At 40.4% G+C, this 23,221-nt stretch overlaps 1 long non-coding RNA gene across 3 annotated transcripts in view; it reads left to right on the top strand.

Moving 5' to 3' along the window:
- Positions 1-23,221, top strand: part of LOC105611988 (uncharacterized) — a 90,179-nt gene that overhangs the window by 58,603 nt on the left and 8,355 nt on the right. For 2 of the 3 annotated variants that reach the window (XR_009601392.1, XR_003589840.3), the window contains exons 3-4: positions 2,555-2,671; positions 6,292-22,587. This is a non-coding gene — a long non-coding RNA (uncharacterized LOC105611988). The remainder of the gene's footprint in view (positions 1-2,554; positions 2,672-6,291; positions 22,588-23,221) is intronic. The other variant, XR_001434878.4, reaches the window with a different exon arrangement.

The following is a 23,221-nucleotide window of genomic DNA, read 5'->3' as shown; positions in this document are numbered from 1 at the left end:
TTCTTCCAGAAAGATTTCGATCTCACGGTTTCAAAAAGTTTACCTATAATGTCTCAGCCTAAAGGAAATAGCTGTTTACATTCCTTAGTTCTCCTAATCTTTTTCCACATATACACATACTTTTCACAGGATTCGTATCATAGAGTATGTATGATTTCGTGTTTCTAGTGGAGATTTTTTTTTTCAAGTCATCAAGGATGCCTTGAGACCCTATTTCTCTAATTCTTACATTTCAAAAGAGAAGATTTTGATTTTATAGTGATTGAAGTTACTATAAAAACTGAGTTGCAAGAAATTTTTTAAAAGCTGAGTTGCAAAAAAGAAAAAAAAAAAAACCTGAGGAGTTGCAAGAGTTGCTTCAAGTGGAGTAATTTTTGAATTTAGTTTCTGAGAAGCCTCTACCGTAATTTCATTAAGTCGTAATCTCCCTATTTGTCTGATTCTGCCCTTTGCCCCACGTCCTTCATGTGCTGTTTCTAAGAATAAAGTGCCACTGTGAACTTTATAAGAGAAAAACATTTCTTAGAGATTTCAAACAGAGAAAATGGAGACTATGAGGCTCGTGATCCAGAAGCGCAATCAATTCCCATCAGCTTGAACCAGAGGGAAGACAGCAGCAGTGCTGGTGCCTGAGAGACTGGACAATCCCAAGGATCCAAGGGGAGCTCTAGAAGCAGATAGAGGAAAGTAAAGAGGTTCTTGGAGACGGCATCGACGGCTTCCTTTGTCTAGAACTTGTTAAGCTGCCTCTTGTCAACTAAAAGTGTTAACCTGCAAACTTGTTCTTTTTATGGATAAAGTGAGGAGGGAAAAGACAGACTGGATGCCTTCCCTCTTCACTGTCGTCCAAGAAATAAAATGATGAAAGATCCCCCAGCTCCCTTATGACTTATGTGCAATAGGAAGGAGTAAAAAGCAAAGTTTAGCATGTTATGCCATGTTCAAGACAAAAACATCAACTTCAGAGGTGGACTGTGGCAAATTTAAGTTGCATATTTTAAAAAGGGAGAGCAAAATGTAGTGTCATAGCCAGCCCCAAGTTTACCCAAAAGAATCTAACTAGGAAATGGAAAATCTAACCAATTTTATACTTTATCTATTGCTGCTTAACAAATCACCCCCAAATTTAGTGGCTTAAAATGACATTCCTTTTCAGTTTGGGGGAGTCAAGAATCTGGAGACGGCTTCGCTGGGTGGTTCTGGCTCCAGGTTTTCCATGAAAAGACTTGCTGGGGTTGAAGGACCCTCTTCAGCCTCACGTGCTGTTGTCTGGAGGCTTCAGCTCCTTGCTGGCTGTTCACAGAATCAGACCCACAGGATCTCTCTATCGGGCTGCTGAGCTTGCTCACAATAGGGTGGCTAGCTTCCCTTAGAGTGGCTGATGAGAGAGAGAGAAGAAAGTTAGCATGCCTTTCATGACCTAATCACATAGCTTCACTTCCACCATATTCTGTTCATTAGAAGACAGTTCAGCCCCACACTCCAGGCATTTACCTCTGCCATTTAGGGGAAGGACATCAAAGAATTTGTGGATATATTTTTAAACTAGAGTACAACAAACTTTTTAAAATGGGGCAGCTGGAGGTGTAAAGGGCTGCAGAGGGGATACCAGCTTCTAGAAGAGAGCATAGAAGCTAGATACACAGGAGAGCCCAGCTCCTAACCTCACTACCACTCCCAGAAACTGAAGATAGTCAGTCAGATCCTGAGGAGTCTCACCAACACTCCCAAATCTGGAGAGAAATATATTGAGTGTATATGTACCTGTCTTTCGTCTTCTGACTGAGGATGAGTGGAAATTGATATGGGGAGAAACAGATAAAATAGAGCAGGGGGCAATCGTGTTAACTCTCTGTAGCAAACGTGAACGATTCAAGATCCAGGGTGAATTGGGGGAAAAAATCCCAAACCACAGTGTAGGGGCTTTGCCCACCCCTCCTCAGCATTCATAGTTACTGTGTTTTCAGGTCGCCAGTGGCAAGCACCGACAACTCGGAGTGTTTTGCTTATTTCTGACCAGCAGCATGCACATGGCCTCTTGTGGGGCAGGCAGAAGTGCTGGGCAGTGAACGCCTCCTCCCAGCAAAGCTGACCGACAACCAGGGGCTCCGCCCTGGTGCATGCATGCTGACCCTGCTGTGTGTTCTGTGCTGTCTGCCCGAGTTCCTGTTGAGCTCTCAGGAAGAACTCCACTTTCTGCTTTCCCTTGCCTGCCCGCCTGCATTCTTTCTCCCCCGACCAGTGTCAGTCGTGTCCAGCTCTGTGCGACCCCATGGACTGCAGCCCAGCAGGCTCCTCCATCCATGGGATTCTCCAGGCAAGAACACTGGAGTGGGTTGCCGTTTCCTTCTCCAATGCATGAAAATGCAAAGGGAAAGTGAAGTCGCTCAGTCGTGTCTGACCCTTCACGACCCCATGGACTGCAGCCCAGCAGGCTCCTCCATCCATGGGATTCTCCAGGCGAGAGTACTGGAGTGGGGTGCCATTGCCTTCTCCAGTGCTTCTTGGGATCACTTCCCAAATGCAGCCACTTCTACTCATTTCCCCCCCTCAGGTTCTGCTTCTGTGGAAACCCAACCTGCAAACCACTGAAAAGAGTGGAATACCCTCTCTAATGAAGAGTGTAAACCCTGGCACGGAACAGTTAACAGAATCCCAGAAGAGAACCCAGGTAATGACAAAGATAGTGTAACAACTGTTGTGTATAGTGTGACTACATTTTTGTGAAAGTCTACCCTTGCTCTCCATCCAGCCAACCAGCTCTCTATTCCTTCTTCTCTTATTCACCTGATTCTATAGACATGCATAGAAAGATGTCTGAAATCATGCTTTTCTAATGTTAACTCTAATTATTTCTAGATGGTGCAACCCAGGGCTTTTTTTACCTTTATACATAACTTTTTCCATAGGATGTATGTTCTTTATAACCAGCACGTGCCATTTTAAGGAAAACAGTAGTGAGTTTTTTCCTTTAAACAACAAAGACCAGAAACAGATAACCAAGAGGTAAGTAGGGGTAGTTTATATGAGACAGTGTGACTCTAGATGGCTGTGATTTTCTCTTGTGAGGTTTTTAAACTTTTAGTGAGAAATTAATTCCTCTTCCTCATCCCTATCAAATCAATAATGAGTTTTTAAACTGAAAATACATACTGTTTGTAAAAGACAGCAAAATAGGTAATTTTATTTATTAAAAGGCAGAGAGGACTCTTCTTTAATGTAGTTCACTGATAAATTGGCCAAACCTTTCAGGAAGGTAAATTAACAATATAAAGCAGAGGTCTTAAAAAGTATCTATCTTAAAAAATATGTTTTTGATCTGGTAATCTGCTTCTATGCATTTAGTCCTAGGCAGCGTTTCCCAGAGCGTGGTCCTGGCATCAGAATCTCCTGGACTTACCCAAAGATGGGGGAATAAAGATATTTGAACATATCTGGATCAGCATCTGTGATTCAGACTGAGATGTGGGAATTTTGAGTTCACGAAGTCCCCTGATAGTTCTTTTTTCCTTTTGGCCTCTCGGGGCAGGCAACTTGTGGAATCTTAGTTCTCTGACCAAGTATTGAACCCAGGTCACTGCAGTGAAAGCACTGGGTCCTACCCACTGGACCACCAGGGAATCTCCCTGATAATTCTTTATTCTCTTATATCATTTTAAAAAATCTTTAACTTTTTAATTTGTATTTGGGTATAGCCCATTAACAGTGTTGGGATAGTTTCAGATGGACAGCAAAGAGACCAAGCCATATCTTTACATGTATCCATTCTCCCCCAAACTCCCCTCCCATCCAAGCTGCCACATCACACTGAGCAGAGTTCCACGTTCCCCTGATAATTCTTATATACCTTAAAGCTTCAGCACCACTTGCCTGGGCCAATGAGAGTCAGTCCCCAACATTTATTGAGTTCCATGAGGAACTGGGCTCCATTCTCTGCACTGAGGACACAGCAGTAAATAACACAGAAAAATCCTTTGTGCTAGTAGAACTAATTTTTCTTACTCAAAAATTTTATATTAGTATCATTATGGATTATTTATGTTTTGATATAATAATATTTCAAAGATGACATGGAAAACTGTTCACCAGGTGTTGTCAGAGGAAAATAGCTAAGGTTACTTTCATTAAATATACATATACATTGATAAAAAGACTAAAGGAAATATCAGTATACAAAAACACTAATCCTGATTATCTCTGGAAAGCATGATTATAGATTATTTTTATTTCTTCTTCATACTTTTAATATTTTCTAAATTTCTAGAATAAATGTGATTTACTGACATGACCAAAAGAAATATTTTTAAAGTTCATTTAAACACCAGAGGAAATGGGAATTTTCCAATGCTGTCTTTTCAAATAAATTTTGACTTACTAATATTAATGCACAATTTCTTTCACTTAAGAATTAAACCTTAGAACTTTTGTCCCCCAACCCCACTGCCGGTGTCTCTTTAGGAGCCCTTCTGCCCCATTTTCTGAGCAGGCAGGGAACTCCTGAGAGGTGGGTCCTGGCTTGCTTTGCCTGTATTGTCAGCAGGACCCAGGATGCTGGGCGGGACCAGGGGTTTGTGGGGTATCTTAGAATATTTGATTCCATTTCTGGAGCTATTTCATCTTCAAGTTCAACCTTACTTAAGGAGATGAGCTTTCAAATTCTTGGTGAAAGGAAGGTGTTTGACTAGCTGATGACCCCAGAGTACTTCCCAGATCTAATGAACGGAGAGCTCAAGAAGAGTATAGATTTTTTTTCTTAAGTTTTTATCTTTGTTGCTTTTTCTGGATTTCAAATGTGATACATACTTGTCATGGGAAAACATTAGAGAAATACGGAATATAGAAAGAGGAAATTATCCATAATTTCAGCTCTGTCCCCCACCCCTAATATAACTACCTTAAAGTATTTGGTTATGTTTTTTCAGATTATTCATCAGTTCAGTTCAGTCACTCAGTCATGTCTGACTCTTTGCAGCCCCATGAATCATAGCACGCCAGGCCTCGCTGTCCATCACCATCTCCTGGAGTTCACTCAGACTCATGTCCATCGAGTCAGTGATGCCATCCAGCCAGCTCATCCTCTGTCGTCCCCTTCTCCTCCTGCCCCCAATCCCTCCCAGCATCAGAGTCTTTTCCAATGAGGCAACTCTTCGCATGAGGTGGCCAAAGTTCTGGAGTTTCAGCTTTAGCATCATTCCTTCCAAAGAAATCCCAAGGCTGATCTCCTTCAGAATGGACTGGTTGGACCTCCTTGCAGTCCAAGGGACTCTCAAGAGTCTTCTCCAACACCGCAGTTCAAAGCATCAATTCTTCGGTGCTCAGCCTTCTTCACAGTCCAACTCTCACACCCATACATGACCACAGGAAAAACCATAGCCTTGACTAGACGGACCTTAGTCGGCAAAGTAATGTCTCTGCTCTTGAATATGCTATCTAGGTTGGTCATAACTTTTCTTCCAAGGAGTAAGCGCCTTTTAATTTCATGGCTGCAGTCACCATCTGTATATATATATATATATATATATATATATATACATGCACCCATATAAATCATACATATCATATTTTATGTATGGATTACACACACACACACATATATATATACATATAATTTTATTTTATTTACTTTAATCCTTTACATTCTGGGGCTTCCCTGATAGCTCAGTTGGTAAAGAATCTGCCTGCAATGCAGGAGCGCCCAGGTTGCTTCCTGGGTTGGGAAGATCTGCTGGAGAAGGAATAGGCTACTCACGCCAATGTTCTTGGGCTTCCCTTGTGGCTCAGCTAGTAAAGGCTCTGCCTGCAGTGTGGGAGACCTGGGTTCAATCCTTGGGCTGGAAAGATCCCCCGGAGAAAGGAAAGGTTACCCACTCCACTGTTCTGGCCTAGAGAATTCCATGGACCCCCATGGGGTTGCAAAGAGTTGGACACACTTTCACTTCACATACTATTTGGACCTTGATGTTTCCTAGTACTAAGTATCTTTCATATCATTTTATGGAGATCCACTTCCACTTCTTTGCAATGGCTGTATATATTATATTGGATGGGCATATGCTGATTTATTTTTAAATTCCTCTTATTTAATCTTTTTTACATTATATTTTATAATTGATTACTGCTGATATGTAAGAAACTTACTGATTTGACCTGCTTATAATTATACCTGGCCTCCTTACTCATTCCCTTCAGTAGACCTCATTGTTTTTTCCTTTGATTGCCTTAAATTTTATATCACTGTCATTAAGAGATCATGACACCTTTGTTCCTTTCTTTTCCGTATTTCTCTTCCAGTTTCTTCCTGTTGTCTTATACTTGGCTGAGACCTCCAGAAACGTGATAAATATCGCTGAGTGGTAACTATCCCTATAATTTAGGTAAAAGTTGATCTTTGGGTTCTAGGACTATTAAACTAATTAGCCTGTATGTATCAAGTCTGTCTGTTCAAGCACTCCCATGCTGTCTCTTAACTTGTTGATGTACCCAGGGATACGGAATTCAAGGTGGACGTTTTCAACTGCACACAGCAGAGGCGGAATGAGAAGGTGATGGGTGCGCTTTTGTAGGTGGTATTCACTTGTAGTTTCCAGCCTCAGACATATTCCTGTTCTATTCGCAATTTCCTATTCCTGCTAACTTCTATCACCAGAGAAGAAAAATAATTAGGAACCCTCATATTCTGCTCTTTTCATATCTGTCCTGTCCCCAGAAAACTTTCCTCCTAGCTGGACAGTGATAACTTGGAAAGGTACAGTTGCTGCATCAAGTAAGTTGTAGAGGACTTAATTGGATACTAGTGTCTCTCCAGGTTTTAGTGGGAGGGATAACTGAACCTAAAGACTTTGGTAGAATTACTGATACTGTTAAGCCAGTATAGAAAGTTGCTTTAAATTGAGTGAGGGAGATGGCTAATTAAAAAAAAATTTTTTTTTCTACTTAATCTAAAAATAAAGGTAGAAAACTGGAATTATTATGGCTTCAGGGGGAAAAAAGCAAAAACTGTGTGAGGTCAGCACAATTCTATCAATAACCAAGTTAGAAAAGTTGGAAAGTTATGCTGTTTTTTCTTAGCCTCATCTTGTTCTCAGTAATTGCTTCCTTTCAACCATGAAGTTGTTTAGTGTAGGAGAGATATTCCAGAGCTTCTCTTTATATTCACTGCTGCAGGATCCTATTTTAGCATAATTACAGTCTTGGAGTTGCAGAGACAGGCTCACTCTATCTAACTGTGCAGCTGGCTTTCTCAAATGACGATGGGATGCTCACTAGCTTAGCAAAGTCCAAGGCTGTGCACCAGGGGGAGGCCCTCATGCTGAAATTTTGCCCTTGCTTGGTCTGTATTTCCTCCATGAAAATGGGGAAATGGTTTAGAATTATAAAAAGCACAGTTTTTATTCTCTTAGGGCTTTTTAAAGGGATACACTGAGTTTAAATGCAGGTTTCAAAATCCTAAATCGGAGATTATTCATCTTTACATCTCAGACTGACATTTCAGAGTAAACACAACAAAACAGGAAAATGAGTTTCGTAGTACTTATCTCCTTGTCCTTCCTCTTATATTTCTCTTTTCTTTTTGCAAGAAAACTAAAGAAAGTCTAAATTTGCTTGCCTTCTTTACCTGCAAGGTGCCTTCCTATTCAGCTTGCTTATTTTCTGTTCTTTCGATGATTTGATAACCAATAACTATTCACACTCAACACTCAGTTATCTCTTTAGAGACTTCTGCTTATGTATATTTTGATTTCCCTGCTTCTCAGTAAGACCAGGGCCCTTCTGGGTGAACACACTTCACCCAGATGCATTCTCCTCTGCCCCCAAGTCCCATACAGTCTTCCTTAACACAAATTCTTGCATTCATCTCTTTTCTCTTTCACTTAGCATAACCTTAGTTCAGGTCTTTATATCTCTTTTCTCATTTATTACAGAATCTTCCTAAATGGTCCATCTACTTCTAGGCTTTCTCTATCCAACTTTTAAAGGTTTCAAATCAAATTTTTGGTAGCACCATTCAAAGAGGAATGAACAAAAAAGACATACACCATCCATTCTGTATCAGGTGCCAAAACTGACGCTTGGAATGCATAGGTGAAAGATGCTGTCATGAGTGGACTTTATGTTCTGATTCAACTGGTGTCTTTTCTAGCGCAGAGACAGGCTCCATATATCAGTGGTTCTCAACTACAAGTCATTTCTGATTGTTCCAACTGGGGTGGAGAAAGAGGATACTGTCATCTAGTATGTAGAGGCCTGGGATGGTGCCAAGCATCCCACAATGTACAAGACAGCTCCCTCAAACCGAAACAGTACGACACAGAGTGCCAGTGGTGCCAAGATGGAGAAACTGCACATTTCATAGCCAGTTTATGAACTGTCCCTTCAGTTCAGTGCCGCCCGTCTCCACGTAATCACCTCCTACTCAGTCTCCAAAGCTTACTTCAACTCCATCTCTCCCAGTTCCCTCCCTGAATTCCTGCAGTCCATGGAATTCTCCAGGCCAGAATACTGGAGTGGGTAGCCTTTCCCTTCTCCAGGGGATCTTCCCAACCCAGGGATCAAACCCAGGTCTCCGGCATTGCAGGCGGATTCTTCACCAGCTGAGCCACCAGGGAAGCCCTTCCGTTACATACCGCATTTTGTCGGTCCATCCATCCATCAGGGAACACTTGGGTTGCTTCTACCATTGGCTAAGGAATAAGGGCTTCCCTGGTGGCTCAGTGGTAAATAAGCCACCTACCAGTGCAGAAGACTCTGCTTCGATCCCTAATCCAGGAAGATCCCCTGGAGAAGGAAATGGCACCCCAGTCTAGTATTCTTGCCTGGAGAATTCCATGGACAGAGGAGCCTGGCAGGCTATAGTCCATGGGGTCGCGAAGAGTCAGACATAACTGAGTAACTTTCACATTGGGAATGAAGCTGCTATGAACATAGATACATAAAAATCTGTTCAAGTCTCTGCTTTCATTTCTTTAGGGTATGTACTCAGAAATGGAATTGCTAGATCATGTGGTAATGCTATTTTTAATTTTTTGAGGGGTTGCCATGCTGTTTTTCACAGAAGCTGCACCATTCAGCATTCCCCGAGACAATGCACAAGGCTGCCAGTCTCTCTACATCCTTGACAGCGTGTATGCTTTTCTATTCTGTTTCATTTTTTAATAACCATCTTAACGAGTGTGACGTATTATCTTATTGTGGTTTTGCTTTGCACTTCCCTAATCACTAATGATGTTGAACAGTCTTGCATATTCTTAACTGACCGTTTGTATATTTTCCTGGACAAGTGTCTGTGCAAATCCTTTCCCCGTGTTTTAATCGGGTTCTTTATTTTGTTGTTGTTGAATTATAAGAGTTCTTTATATAATTTAGATATCAATCCTTATCAAATACACAATTTGCAGATATTTTCTGCCATTCTGTGGGTTGCATTTTCATTCTGTCGATAGAGTCCTTTGATGAACAAATATTTTTAATTTTGAAGAAGTTCAGTTTATTTATATCTTTGCTTTTGTTGCTTGTGTGTTTACTTTTACATTGTCAAATTCTCTGTCATGGAAATTTTTCTCAGTGTTTTTCTAACAGTTTGATGGTTTTTGCTCTTATGTTTAGGTCTTTGATTCATTTTGAGTGAATTTCTATATATGGTGCAAGATAAGGGTTCAATTTCATTCTTTTGCATATGGATGTCTAGTTTTCCAACACCACTGATTGAAAAATCTGTCCTTTCCCCGTTCACCATCCTTGGTCTTGGCATCCTTGTTGAAAATCGTTTGACTATATATGAGAGGATTTATTTCTGAGTTCTGTATTCTGCTTCATTGCTTTATACGTCTGTCATGATTCCAATAATCACTCTGTTATGAGTCCTGGGATTTTGTAGAAAGTTTTGAAATCAGGAAAAGTGAGACCTCCAACTTTTTTCTTTTTTTTTTTTCAAGATCACTTAACTATTTTGAGTCTCTTGAAATCCCACATCAATTTTAGGACGAATTTTTCTATTTATGAAAATGGTGCTGTTGGAATCTTGATAGCGATTGTGTTGAATCTGGGATCCCACTTTGGGTAGTACTGATGTCTTAGCAATATCACGCCCTCCAATCCATGGACGCTGGATGGCTTTCCATTTATTTGTGTCTTCTTTAATTTCTTTCAACAGCATTTTATAGTTTTCACAGTAGAAGTCAATTGATTCTTTGTAAAAGAAGTTATTTTTTTCAAACAGTATAATAATCCTAATGGAAATTTTAAACTAGAAATTATTCACTCTAAAACTCACTTCACAAGAAATAATTTGGCTTCATATTCACCCATCTTCTTATTGTCTTACCTGCATATATATATGATATCATTGTAGGAGCAGTCATTTCGTAAATCTAATTTTGAACCCTGGTTTATTTACTTATTACTATACCCTGTTCATTTTCCACATAGTCATGTAGTCATGTATGGATGTGAGAGTTGGGCTATAAAGAAAGCTGAGTGCCGAAGAATTGATGCTTTTCAACTGTGGTGATAGAGAAGACTCTTGAGAGTCCCTTGGACTGCAAGGAGATCCAACCAGTCCATCTTAAAGGAAATCAGTCCTGAATATTCATTGGAAGGACTGATGTTGAAGCTGAAATTCCAATACTTTGGCCACCTGAAGTGAAGAACTGACTCATTTGAAAAGACCCTGATGCTGGGAAAGATTGAAGGTGGGAGGAGAAGGGGACGACAGAGGATGAGATGGTTGGATGGCATCACCGACTCAATGGACATGAGTTTGAGTAAACTCCAGGAGTTGGTGATGGACAGGGAGGCCTGGCGTGCTTCAGTCATGGGGTCGCAAAGAGTCAGACACGACTGAGCGACTGAACTAAACTGAACTGATTCCTTTTCCATGTGGTCATATAGTCATTTTAGCAGATGCTATATCAATAGTGAACTCTATTTAGAAGGAGGAAGAACAGTAGGGGTTTTTTTATTTCATGAAGTAGCAAAAACAAGTCCTTCCTTAGCAAATTGAAAGCAAGAGATTTAGACATTCTTCTTGGGAAACTCCTTTACTGCTCAAATGAAAGTAGTCAAAATGTAAGAAGATACATTCACTGACTTTGCTAGTCCTATCTCTGACCGGGAGCTGACTGTGGCTCAGATCATGAACTACTTATTGCCAAATTCAGACATAAATTGAAGAAAGTAGGGTAAACAACTAGACCATTCAGGTATAACCTAAATCAAATCCCTAACGATTATACTGTGAAAGTGAGAAATAGGTTTAAGGGACTAGATCTGATAGAATGCCAGATGAACTATGGACGGAGTTTCCTGACATTGTATAGGAGACAGGGAGCAAGACCATCCCCAAGAAAAAGAAAGGCAAAAAAGCAAAATGGTTGTCTGAGGAGACCTTACAAATAGCTGTGAAGAGAAGCAAAAAGCAAAGGAGAAAAGGAAAGATATACCCATTTGAATGCAGGGTTCCAAAGAATAGCAAGGAGAGATAATAAAGCCTTCCTCAGCGATCAGTGCAAAGAAATAGAGGAAAACAATAGAATGGAAAAGACTGGAGATCTCTTCAAAGAAATTAGAGATACCAAGGGAACATTTCATGCAAAGATGGGCTCGATAAAGGACAGAAATGGTATGGGCTTAACAGAAGCAGAAGATATTAAGAAGAGGTGGCAAGAATACACAGAAGAACTCTATAAAAAAATCTTCACAGCCCAGAAAATCACGATGCTATGAAAGTGCTGCTTTCAATGTGCCAGCAAATTTGGAAAACTCAGCAGTGGCCACAGGGCTGAAAAGGTCAGTTTTCATTCCAATCCCTAAGAAAGACTAATGCCAAAGAATGCTCAAACTACCACACAATTGCACTCATCTCACACGCTAGTAATGTAATGCTCAAAATTCTCCAAGCCAGGCTTCAGCAATATGTGAACCATGAACTTCCAGATGTTCAAGTTGGTTTTAGAAAAGGCAGAGGAAACAGACATCAAATTTGCCAACATCTACTGGATCATCAAAAAAGCAATGGAGTTCCAGAAAAACATCTACTTCTGCTTTATTGACTATGCCAACACCTTTGACTGTGTGGATCACAACAACCTATGGAAAATTCTTCAAGAGATGGGAATACCAGACCACCTGACCTGCCTCTTGAGAAATCTGTATGCAGATCAGGAAGCAACAGTTAGAACAGGACATGGAACAACAGACTGGTTCCAAATAGGAAAAGGAGTATGTCAAGGCTGTATATTGTCACCATACTTATTTAACTTATATGCAGAGTACATCATGAGAAACGCTGGGCTAGATAAAGCACAAGCTGGAATCAAGATTGCCGGGAGAAATATCAATAACCTCAGATATGCAGATGACACCACCCTCATGGCAGAAAGTGAAGAAGAACTAAAGAGTTTCTTGATGAAAGTGAAAGAGGAGAGTGAAAAAGTTGGCTTAAACCTCAACATTCAGAAAACAAAGGTCATGGCATCCGGTCCCATCACTTCATGGCAAATAGATAGAGAAACAGTAGAAACAGTGTCAGACTTTATTTTGGGGGGCTCCAAAATCACTGCAGATGGTGACTGCAGCCATGAAATTAAAAGACTTACTCCTTGGAAGAAAAGTTATGACCAACCTAGACAGCATATTAAAAAGTAGAGATATTACTTTGCAAACAAAGGTCCATCTCATTAAGGCTATGGTTTTTCCAGTAGTCATGTATGGATGTGAGAGTTGGACTATAAAGAAAGCTAAGTGCCGAAGAACTGATGCTTTTGAACTGTGGTGTTGAAGAAGACTCTTGAGAGTCCCTTGGACTCCCTTTTCCTAAAGGAAATCAGTCCTGAGTATTCATTGGAAGAACTGATTTGAAGCTGAAACTCCAATACTTTGGCCACCTGATGCAAACAGCTGACTCATTGGAAAAGACCCTGATGCTGGGAAAGATTGAAGGCGGGAGGAGAAGGGGACGACAGAGGATGAGATGGCTGGATGGCATCACTGACTCAATGGACATGAGTTTGAGTGAACTCCAGTAGCTGGTGTTGGACAGGGAGGCCTGGCATGCTGCAGTCCAGGGGGTCACAAAGAGTCGGACATGACTGGGTGAGTGAGCTGAACCCTAACTTTAAAATGTAGCATTTAACATTTTGAATTTTTCTTGAAATAAAAGTCCCAGAGCAATAAGAATATTTGTTAGGTGCACTTATTACAGTGGATAATTGAAATATTTATATCCATCTGTAACTTTTAGTTACTCTGTTTTCAATAGCTGTTCAGAAATTCTGTGAAACTGGATAAAATTCCAATAGCAGTTTTCCTAAATATGAAGAGCCGTTTTAGTCATATTTGACTTTATCACCTTTCTTGGAATGAAAAACTAAGCTGACAGTGTCAAATGTTGAACTGGGAGGTATGAATTGGTAAAGACAGGTTTGGGAAGAGTTGCTGTGCCAAAGTTTATAATCAGAGTAGCGAACATGCCCCTACAGGGAAAGCAGCCTGTCTCCTAGAATTACTGTCCTCAAGTAGTTAGAAGGAACCTGTACATACTTGATTACATCAGTGAAAATCCACTGTTTCACCTTTCCTTTTACAACATTTATGCCATTTCTTGGATGAATTTAAGGACTGATGAAATATAATCATGGGTCTTGGAATCTTCTTTTCTCTGGCTGTGTGCCGCCCACCCCCTTTTTACTTTTCTTTATTTAAGGACCATGCGTTTCTAATCAGTTACTAACAATGTTATAGACAAAAATTCTCCCATTTTTCTCCCCCTCGTTCTCCACCTCCTCCTTTACCATCATTGTTATCATAGATTCTTATTCCAGTTTTCAAACTATTTATGTTGTCTTAATTATGTCACATTTTTCTCCTAGCACCACTTTCTCCAGGTTCAGAAATTGAAACCTGCGTAAAGCAATCGCAGTGCTCCTTTTAACTGACTTTTTGTTTTTGCTTTCCCACTCAGCTAAAGATTGAATAGTTTTTTTAACTGGAATGTTTTTTGACAGTCTGGAACAAAAACTTTTTTTTTAAACTCCTAGTGACCAGCCCTGAAAGATCTGAGGTTTAACTTAAGAAGTTAAAATAACAGCTATGCCCACTGAGTAGCTCCTGGAGAACTGGTTGGTTTAACTTTGCAGGCTGGCTGCCCACGGTGGTCTGCTTTCACCTGTGGGGCACACGCACCTCACTGCAGAGTTCAGAATGCACACACTCTAGCCAGTCACTATCAACACGCATGAGGGGAGTAGACAGCTCCGTTAGGCAATGTCAAAGAAAATAAATGTGTCCAAATTACTAGCCAGAAATGCTTAGTAAGCATCAGATAGATGGGTTCTGCTTTCCAAATTATTAAGTGGACTATTCAGAAGTACTGAAACATTCATTTTTCATTACAGATTGTTGACCAGAAGCCAGGGACAGCTGTCTTCCTGTAATGGCCCACAGTGACACCCACAGAACTTTTCCCTTCAGTGTTCAACCCGCTAAAATGTGTGAAGAGATGTGCAGTCATTTAGCATCCCTGACATCTAGGATTAGATGCAAGCGTTTTATGCAGAGAAGTGCATGGGTCCTGGAAGGTCAATTGTCTACCTTTAGATGAATTTGTTTCAGTAAAATCAACTTGTCTGGTTTTCTCTGCATAAAAATACCGAAATGATCACAGTACGTATATGCATTGTGTGCATAAATGTATCATAGGCTGTCTGTAAGCATCTTTCTGGGAGAAAGGCCTTGGATCTGAGTCATGATGAATTTTAAATGTGAGATTTTGCTTTCATTCTACAAAGGGTAAAGTGGAGACATCAACCATCTCTAAGGAACTGTTTTTGAAAACGAGGTCCTAGGACTGTCTGCATCAGAATTATCTGACTTTAATATCTCCATATTTCAGAGTTTCACCCCAAGTAAGGTGTGGGCACCTGCTTTTTGGCAAACACCTAGGGCATTCTGATGCACACGACCTCATAATCTCTTGTTCTACTATCAAACTGTGCCTATTCACTTATTAAAATCAATGCAGAAATCATAAAGATTATCAAAGAGAATCCAGCAGCACATCAAAGGACTAAATGACCAAGGTCAAGTGGGTTTCATTCCAGAGATGCAAGGGTAAGTCCATTTTAGGAACTCCATTAACTGAATTCATTTTAATAGATCTTAAAAGAAAAGTTATCTAATATTACCTACATTGATGCTGGAAGAGCTCTTGAAAAAAATATACATCTATTCTTCGTAAAAATTCTCAGTCCTTAGTGTGACTGAGTTGATCTGCCGTAATCTGAAGCCCACATCATACTTAATGGGAAACCACCAGAAATATTTCCATCAAAGTCAGAAACAAACAAAGGATACTTATTCAATCACACTTGTTGTAAGAGGTACTTTGGTAAGTGGTAAAGTTTGTGGACTTTGGTATTCACTACTACTATCAAGGTTCAAATCCCAACCTTGCAATTTATTTAATATTTCTCTGCTGAGTTTCCCTTTCTGTAAATAGGCATAATTATAATACTTAAATCATAAAGTTCCTTGCCATGAGGTATTAGTAGCTTGATAGGTATAAAATAATTGATAGGTTCATGGAAGTGTTTGACAAATATGAGCTACCATTGTTATTATTTACCATTATTTTTGAAGTACTAGACCAAACAGAAAGAAAGGATTTAGAGGTGCTAAAAGAAGAGACAAGATTATCTGTAGATAAGATTAACTATAACTAAAATATAGTTACTATAATTGTAAAACTTGAAAATCCAGAAAGACTACTGGAAAACTATGACAGATAATAAGAAAATTCTCTAAATAGCAGGCTATAAAATTCTTGTACAGAAAGCAACAGAGCTCATATATACAAAGAAACTTGAGTGAAAAGAAGGCATACACTGTTCCTGTGTAGGAAGACTCAACATTCTAAGGATGTTAATCCTCTCTAAATTAAATTATAAATTTGACACTGTCATTAATAAAATATAAGGAATTTTTTTAAAAACTGGATAAATTGATTCTAAATTTCATAAGCAGAATAGTCATATGGAAAGTTCCAGAGAAATTCTGGGAAAGAAGAGTTTAAGTGATAATTTATTCTGCCAGATGTTAAACATAGGCAGATCGAGAATAGAATCTGAGCTCAGAAATGAACCTGAACTCATACAAAAATCCAGTATACAGTTGTCACCAAGAATCAGTTGGCAAAAGAGGAACTATTCCTCACTTCCAGAAAAAAAAAAAAAGTAATAGGAAAACAGCCATTTGAAAAAAATGGAGGCAATTCCTGTCAAGAACTGTGGTGAGCCTGAGGTTTTCGCCTTCTCGTAAGCTGGCCAGTTAGCCTATCAGGTCTTCACAGATGCTATCAGAAGACAGGAAGCTCCTGGGTCACAGGCTTTCTTTTGTCTTCATGGAACAGCAAGGAGCTTGAGCTTCCCAATTGCGTTTGTCTTGCTCCCTAAGTAAGGCAGAGGTTTGGTCCAGATGGAAGCTACATACACAGTGGGTTTGGGTCATGGCTGAGGAACTCTGAGTTTAGGAAAGTCTCTACCTCATAAGGGGATTGCTAGAAAATCTAACCCAGAGGGAAACATTATATTTATCATCCTGGAAACCAAACCAATCTGGCGTTTGACATGGAGACACTATTTCTATCTCCTGAGGCTGAACTGATTTGTAGCTCAGATGGTAAAGAATCTGCCTGCAATGCAAGAGACCTGGGTTTGATCCTTGGTTCAGGAAGAAGATACCCTGGAGAAGGAAATGTCAACCCACTCCAGTATTCTTGCCTGGAGAATTCCATGGACAGAGGAGCCTGATGAGCTACAGTCCATGAGGTTGCAAAGTCGGACACGACTGAGCGATTAGCATACACATGGCTGATCACGATACAAACATCCTTGAATAGTTTGGAACAAAAGGTGTCATAAGATGCACATAAACATGAGCTATCCATGAAGAATCAACTCCTATATCTTTCCCTTATACCAAGATAAATTCCAAATGGATCAAAAGATTAAATGTTTACCAAAAAGTGGTCAACATAATAGTGATAAAAAGGAAAATACTCAGATTGATAAAGGCCTTTCTAAATTATAACACAAAAATGTTAAATATATTTTTAAAGTATATACCATAATCACTATAAACACAGAAAAGAAAGAAACTTGAAAAAGGAATTTGCAAATCTATTATAAACACATAGCTAATTAACCTAGTATAGCTGTTAAAAATAAAATGCTCAATGGAAAACCAAAGACCAATAGAAAAATGAACAAAGGAGAAAAGTGATTCACCAGAAAAGAAAACATAAATGGCATCTAAACATATGGAAAAAATTCAGTTAAAATACACGGATAATATTTTTCACCTATTAGATTGGTAAAACCATGAAAATTTGATACTACACTGAATTGGTGCTCTGCAGTATAAAAAGTTGTATATGCTGAACAAGCCTATCTTGGATTTGCTATAGTATCACTGTTTACAATTCTGAACCACAAGAAAATGTTTTAGCTATTTTTAAAAATTAAAGTAAAATGTTAAAAACTGGAAATTCTCTTGGCTGTCCAGTGGTTAGGGCTCCAAGTTTCCACTATAGGGGCAGGCACGGGTTTCAAGGCCCGTTCAGGGAACTAAGATGCCACATGCTATGTGATGCAACCAAAATAGATGTCTTTAAACTTACCTATTGCAGCTCATCATGGCTTTATTCATAATCACAAAAACAAAAACCACCCAAACTCACCGGTATTCATGTGCTCAGCCTGCTGTAGCAAAATCTGACAGGCCAGCTGACTTAAACAGTGGAAATTTATTTTCTCACAATTCTTGAAGTTGGCAATTCCAAGATCCAGGTGCCAGCTGATTCTGTTTCCGGTAAAGACTCTCTGCTTGACTTGCAAGTGGCTGCCCTCTCTCTTTGTGCTCACATGACCTGTCCTACGTGTGTGCTGGTGGAGAGAACTTGTCTCTTCCTCTGCTTACGAGGATACCAGCCCTGTTAGGTTAGAACCCTACCCTTATGACTCCACTTAGCCTTAATTAAGGTTTTAATCAATTTAACCTAAAGGCCTTATCTCCAAATACAATTATATTATGGGTTAGAGATTCAACATATTAATCTGGCGGGGGGCGGGGAGGGGGGGACGGACACAATCAGTTCATAACAGCCCTTTAACTGGGCAAAGAATACACAGAAACTGGTACCGTCACACAGTGAACCCTTACTTCAAGCCATGCATAAGAATTTCAGCAATGTCTCATTCTGCGACCCCATGGACTGTAGCCCATCAGGCTCCTCTGTCCATGGCAGGCAAGAATACTGGAGTGGATCACCGTGCCCTTCTCCAGGGCATCTTCCCAACCCAGGGATCAAACCCACCTCTCTTGCGTCTCCTGCATTGGCACATGGGTTCTTTACCACTGAGTCTCCTGGGCTTCCCAAATGATAAAGCCAGATTTGAAAGGCTATATACTGTATGTACCCATTTACATGACATTCTGGAACAGACAAATCTAACAGATCAGTGGTTATAAGAAATGGAGAAGGGTTTGACACAAGGGATATAGAGGAATTTTTTGTTGTTGTTGTGATGGAAGTATTCCATATCATGTTGGTTATGGTGTGGTTACATGGTTGCGTGTATTTGTAAACACTTACAAAACTGAATATTAAAAGGGCTGAAAATTGCTCAATCTAAATTATATTTAGTTTTAAAAATGAAAAAAATAAACACCTGTTCTGTATCCTATACCCTATCAACTTGTCATCATATTATAAGGTAATACTATCTGATATTAATATAATAGTTCTTTCTACCAAGGATTTCTTTTTTTTTTTTTTTTTTAATTTAACAGAGCCTTTCAGGGAAAGATAGTGACTTAACTAAAGCAATGAATCTCAGTGAAAGTTTAGGGAAAGATTTTTTTTTTCCTTGTGGGTTAGGATGTCCTTTGTGTAACCCCACAAACAGAAAGTCACTAACTTAGCCTCCAAGTCCATGAACTAATTATATTGCTATCAAGGTTAAAGTAGAAATCTGTGGAAACAGCCCTGAGCTTTCCTCCAGGGGGGCCAGTTTTTTTAAAACAACGGACAAAGACATCAAAGGAATTCTGAGCACTCGAACCCAACCTGCTGTGTCCTCTAGCAGCACCTGCTCAGAGGAGGAGAGCTAGGCTTCTGTTTCTCCGTTGATTCCTCTGCTTGTCCCCCCACCCTAGCCTCTCCATTTTCCTGCCATGTGCCCAGTGTCCACACAGCAACCAGACAGCATTCCTACCACGTTTTACCACCAAAAAAGAAAAATAAACTGGTGAGCAAAGTCCTTCCTTATAGCAACATTAGAATTTTTTTTAACTTTACTAAGCAGGAAATAACAGTTGAAAGTCACAATCTCTAATGGGACTTCTCTTAGTGAAAAATAATAGCACCATATTGATAGGCTATCAGTTATAGGATGTAACAAATGTGCAGGCAGATTCCCTAGGGAGTTTCTCCATTTATTTGATATGCAGTGAGATATTTTATTTTAAAATTTTTTAGGGAATCATCAGACTCTAAATCATCAGACTGGAAAGGTCAACTGTCAAGGATGAAAACAAAACCTACTTTCCTCTAAAATGAAATCTCTCACCCTGCTCCTCATACTTTGCGACCCCATGGACAGAGGCCCGGCTCCTCTGTTCATGAAATTTCCCAGGCAAGAATGCTGGAGAGGGTTGCCATTTTCTACTCCAGGGGCTCTTCCCAACCCAGGGATTGAACCTGCATCTCTTGCATCTCCTGCATTGGAGGCAGATTCTTTACCACTGTACCACCTGGGGAACCCAACCTTAGATTCCTTTATCAATTCCTCCGTAGTCAGCTTTATACACTGTGGAAAGACAGGTGTGAGTCTGTTACCCAAACTCTTTCCAAGCTGATGAATTCGTCTGAAAAGTAGATGAGAGTGGGACTGGGGATATGTAAGTGGTCAAGATTCCTGGACTAGCTCTGGACCTCTGTTCTACAGGACGTGAGCCTCCAGCCCTTACTGTGAGTCCGAGGTCTGTGTCCGTCAGGTCGGCCTGCGTGGGAAGAAGATGCAGCCACTGGCAAAAACACCTCTGCCAGGTAGCTGGTGGTCAGGCAGCTGCGCGTGCTCAGTGCTGCTCTGTTACTGCAGCTGCAGCGGCAGCTCTGCAGGGCTTCTGTCAGGCCTGGGCTACTTGATGAAACCCACAGAAGTATCTACTCCTCCCCACTCCTCTCAGCCAGTCACTCAGCCCTATTTTTAGGATTCCTTAGCAACTGAGCAGCCTGTTATTCGGTAGCTAATATTTTGCATTCCTGATTCCATTACTACTGGTAGCACCCCCTGCTTCCCCCAAAACGTATGCCATACTGTCCCTGCAAGTTCTCCGCCCCTCCCAACGCAAATGTATGTCTTATTGTTCCTGCAAGTTCTCCAAGGGCAAGAGAAGTACATTCAGCGTCTCTGCTCTGTGACTCATAAGTCCTGGATTCAGGAAATTCTTCAAGCGTTAACTGCTTCCAACAAAGTTGAGCGCTATTCCCAGCTCTCCATCTTCACCAGAATTGAGGAATAGCCAGTCAACATGCCCTCTGTCATAAACTTTCATTTTGCTTAACCAGAAACAAGACAAGCATGATATTTTAAAAAATCAATTATCTGCTTTGGAAAAAGTCAGAGGGCAAGAGAGCTGCATCTGTGACCCCACTATGGGAGGAGGTAAGGGGAGAATTTCTAAGTCCCCAGACCTAAGGAATTCTGCCATTTTTGTTGTAAATCAGAGAAGCATTTGTGTTACAATTACAAGATAACATGACACAGTGGAATGGGAGGAGGCGGGAATCTCTGCCTTTTTAAACTCAGGATCATTTATAATCATTCAGTCTTGGCAGGGCTAGTTTTCATCTATCACTCCCTCTTACTAACAGCTTGTTCCTATTCTTAGCTTGCTGGGAATGTCTGACTGTGTGATGTACTTTGGGAAAATAAGCTAGAGTCATTGAATGCACAAAGGAAGAAGCTCATTTTATAGATATTTAAATTAAGATAGTACTAATCTTAAAACTCTAGTCTATCTTCACAATAAAATCCAAATTTAAGTTATATACATATATATGAATGTCTCTTTCTAATGAAAAGCGATTCGACTTGTCTTTGCCATGGGAACCTGGCAGTAGTTCTGCGAGCTTTCATGAGTCCCCAGTGCAGCTTCACGCTGTGCAGTGTGGGTTCTAGGCTCGCTGGTGGGAGCTCCGTGCTGCTGCCTTCATGGGGCAGCTGGTATGCTCCACTGAAGAATTTGTCCTCTGTGGACACTGAAGCAGGACATTCTTTGGGGCATGCCCTTCATTTTCTTGTCAGCTCTTTGAAGCTTTGCCCAGTGCAAAGCTCACACAGTGGAATGACAAGATGGAATTTGCATCAGCAGGAGCTCTGTGAGCCCACGAATTATAAACTCTTTTCATATTGATTAGAATAATATTAATTAGAAAAACCTTGCTTCGACACCGATTTCAGCTTAATAAACTAAAGATAGAAAATTAAAGAAAGATGTTGTGGGATTCTGGCTATATTCGAGCCGCCACTTGCCTCAAAGAGCCCCATTTGACACAGAATATTACATGCTTCCTAACAACCCACTGGAGGAAGTCACCATTTTGACTGTTACCCCTGAGATTAAGGTATTTGTAGATTTCACACTTTATAATTTTGCCACCAGAGTCTGTCTTTTAGACATTGTCATCTGGTCTTATTAAATGCTGTGGATAATTATATTCTAACAGCTTCAACCATATTACTCTTGCCTGGAAAATCCCGTGGGCAGAGGAGCCTGGTGGGCTGCAGTCCATGGGGTCGCTAAGAGTCGGACACGACTGAGCAACTTCACTTTCCCTTTTCACTTTCATGCTTTGGAGAAGGAGATGGCAACCCACTCCAGTGTTCTTGCCTGGAGAATCCCAGGGACGGGGGAGCCTGGTGGGCTGCCACCTCTGGGGTCACACAGAGTCGGACACGACTGAAGCGACTTAGCAGCAGCAGCAACAGCAACCATATTAATACATTTTTTCAAACAAGTATTTTAATTCTCATCTATACCTACCAAATGATGTAAGTAACTTTTATTGTTATGTAAGATAAGCCAAAAAAGATCACTTTTGCATTAGCCAGCTATATGTTTGAACAGAATTATTTAGGTTATTTGCCTTGATTTTCAGAATCACTTTGTCCAGCTATCACTCTGGTAGTTTGAGTCACAGGCTGCTTGGCATAACCCCACCCATGCGGTTCCCTGGGGACCTTAGGGACCCAGAAGTCTTTGGTCCCCTGAATCTAGAGGCTTTCAGTCAAGGGGCTAGCGAGGCAGAAGTGGAGACTACACCTCGCTGCCATCCTCCCCTCTGCAAGTTTTTCAGTTCAGGACGACAGTTCATCCGAGATCTGACATGTTTTCTTGGTTTTAGCTCCACGCTCTCTAGGACTGCTTTTCCTAGATTCTAGCATCAGGATCTGATGGTTCTAAGTAATGGAGCCCTCACCCGTCTTCTCCTTGCCTACAACTCTCTGCCTCCTCCAGCAGGAACAAATGGTAAGCGTTGTGTTTCTCCAAACTCAGCAAGACACACATTAAATTCTGCTACCCCAAGGGGCCACTTTGTTCTTTTACTAAAGGCAAGTCCATCATCTTCTCTGTTTAACACCTGAAAAGCCAGTTTGTGATAGCGATTTATGAGTAACACCCATAGAAACAATATATCTGAGTAATTCCTTATGGTGAGATTTTGCCAAAATGTCCTACTTCATTTGTATGTAACTCCTGTGAGCTAATCTGTGAAATAAGATTTTGGCCCTAAGCACATTTCTTAGAAGTAAATAAGAAATTTAGGTAAAGATTATGCAAGTTGCTTTGAAGCTACTGCTATACTCCCTCATCCATCACTTTTAATAACTGTTTTTAAAACACCATGTTTTGAAGGGAGCTTTGTTTTTCTCAGCTCCATCTCCCATCTGCTACATTTAGTAACAAAGCCATAATCTGGGGTTTATGATATTAGTTGCTGTGGAAATTAATGTAATGCTATGCTCTCAATGTTTTACTGAGACAGCATGGATCAGTAAAGGGGTTTGAAACATAAACAATAAACTATAGTAAGCATTTGAGAAAAGTGAAACATTCAATGAACGGAATCAGTTTTAGAATTAATTAATATGTGCTCACCTTT

Source organism: Ovis aries, chromosome 7 (genome assembly GCF_016772045.2).
Source record: "Ovis aries strain OAR_USU_Benz2616 breed Rambouillet chromosome 7, ARS-UI_Ramb_v3.0, whole genome shotgun sequence".
NCBI lineage: Eukaryota > Metazoa > Chordata > Mammalia > Artiodactyla > Bovidae > Ovis > Ovis aries.
Note: the sequence above shows the minus strand (reverse complement) of the source record. Positions and strands in the feature narration are given on the sequence as shown.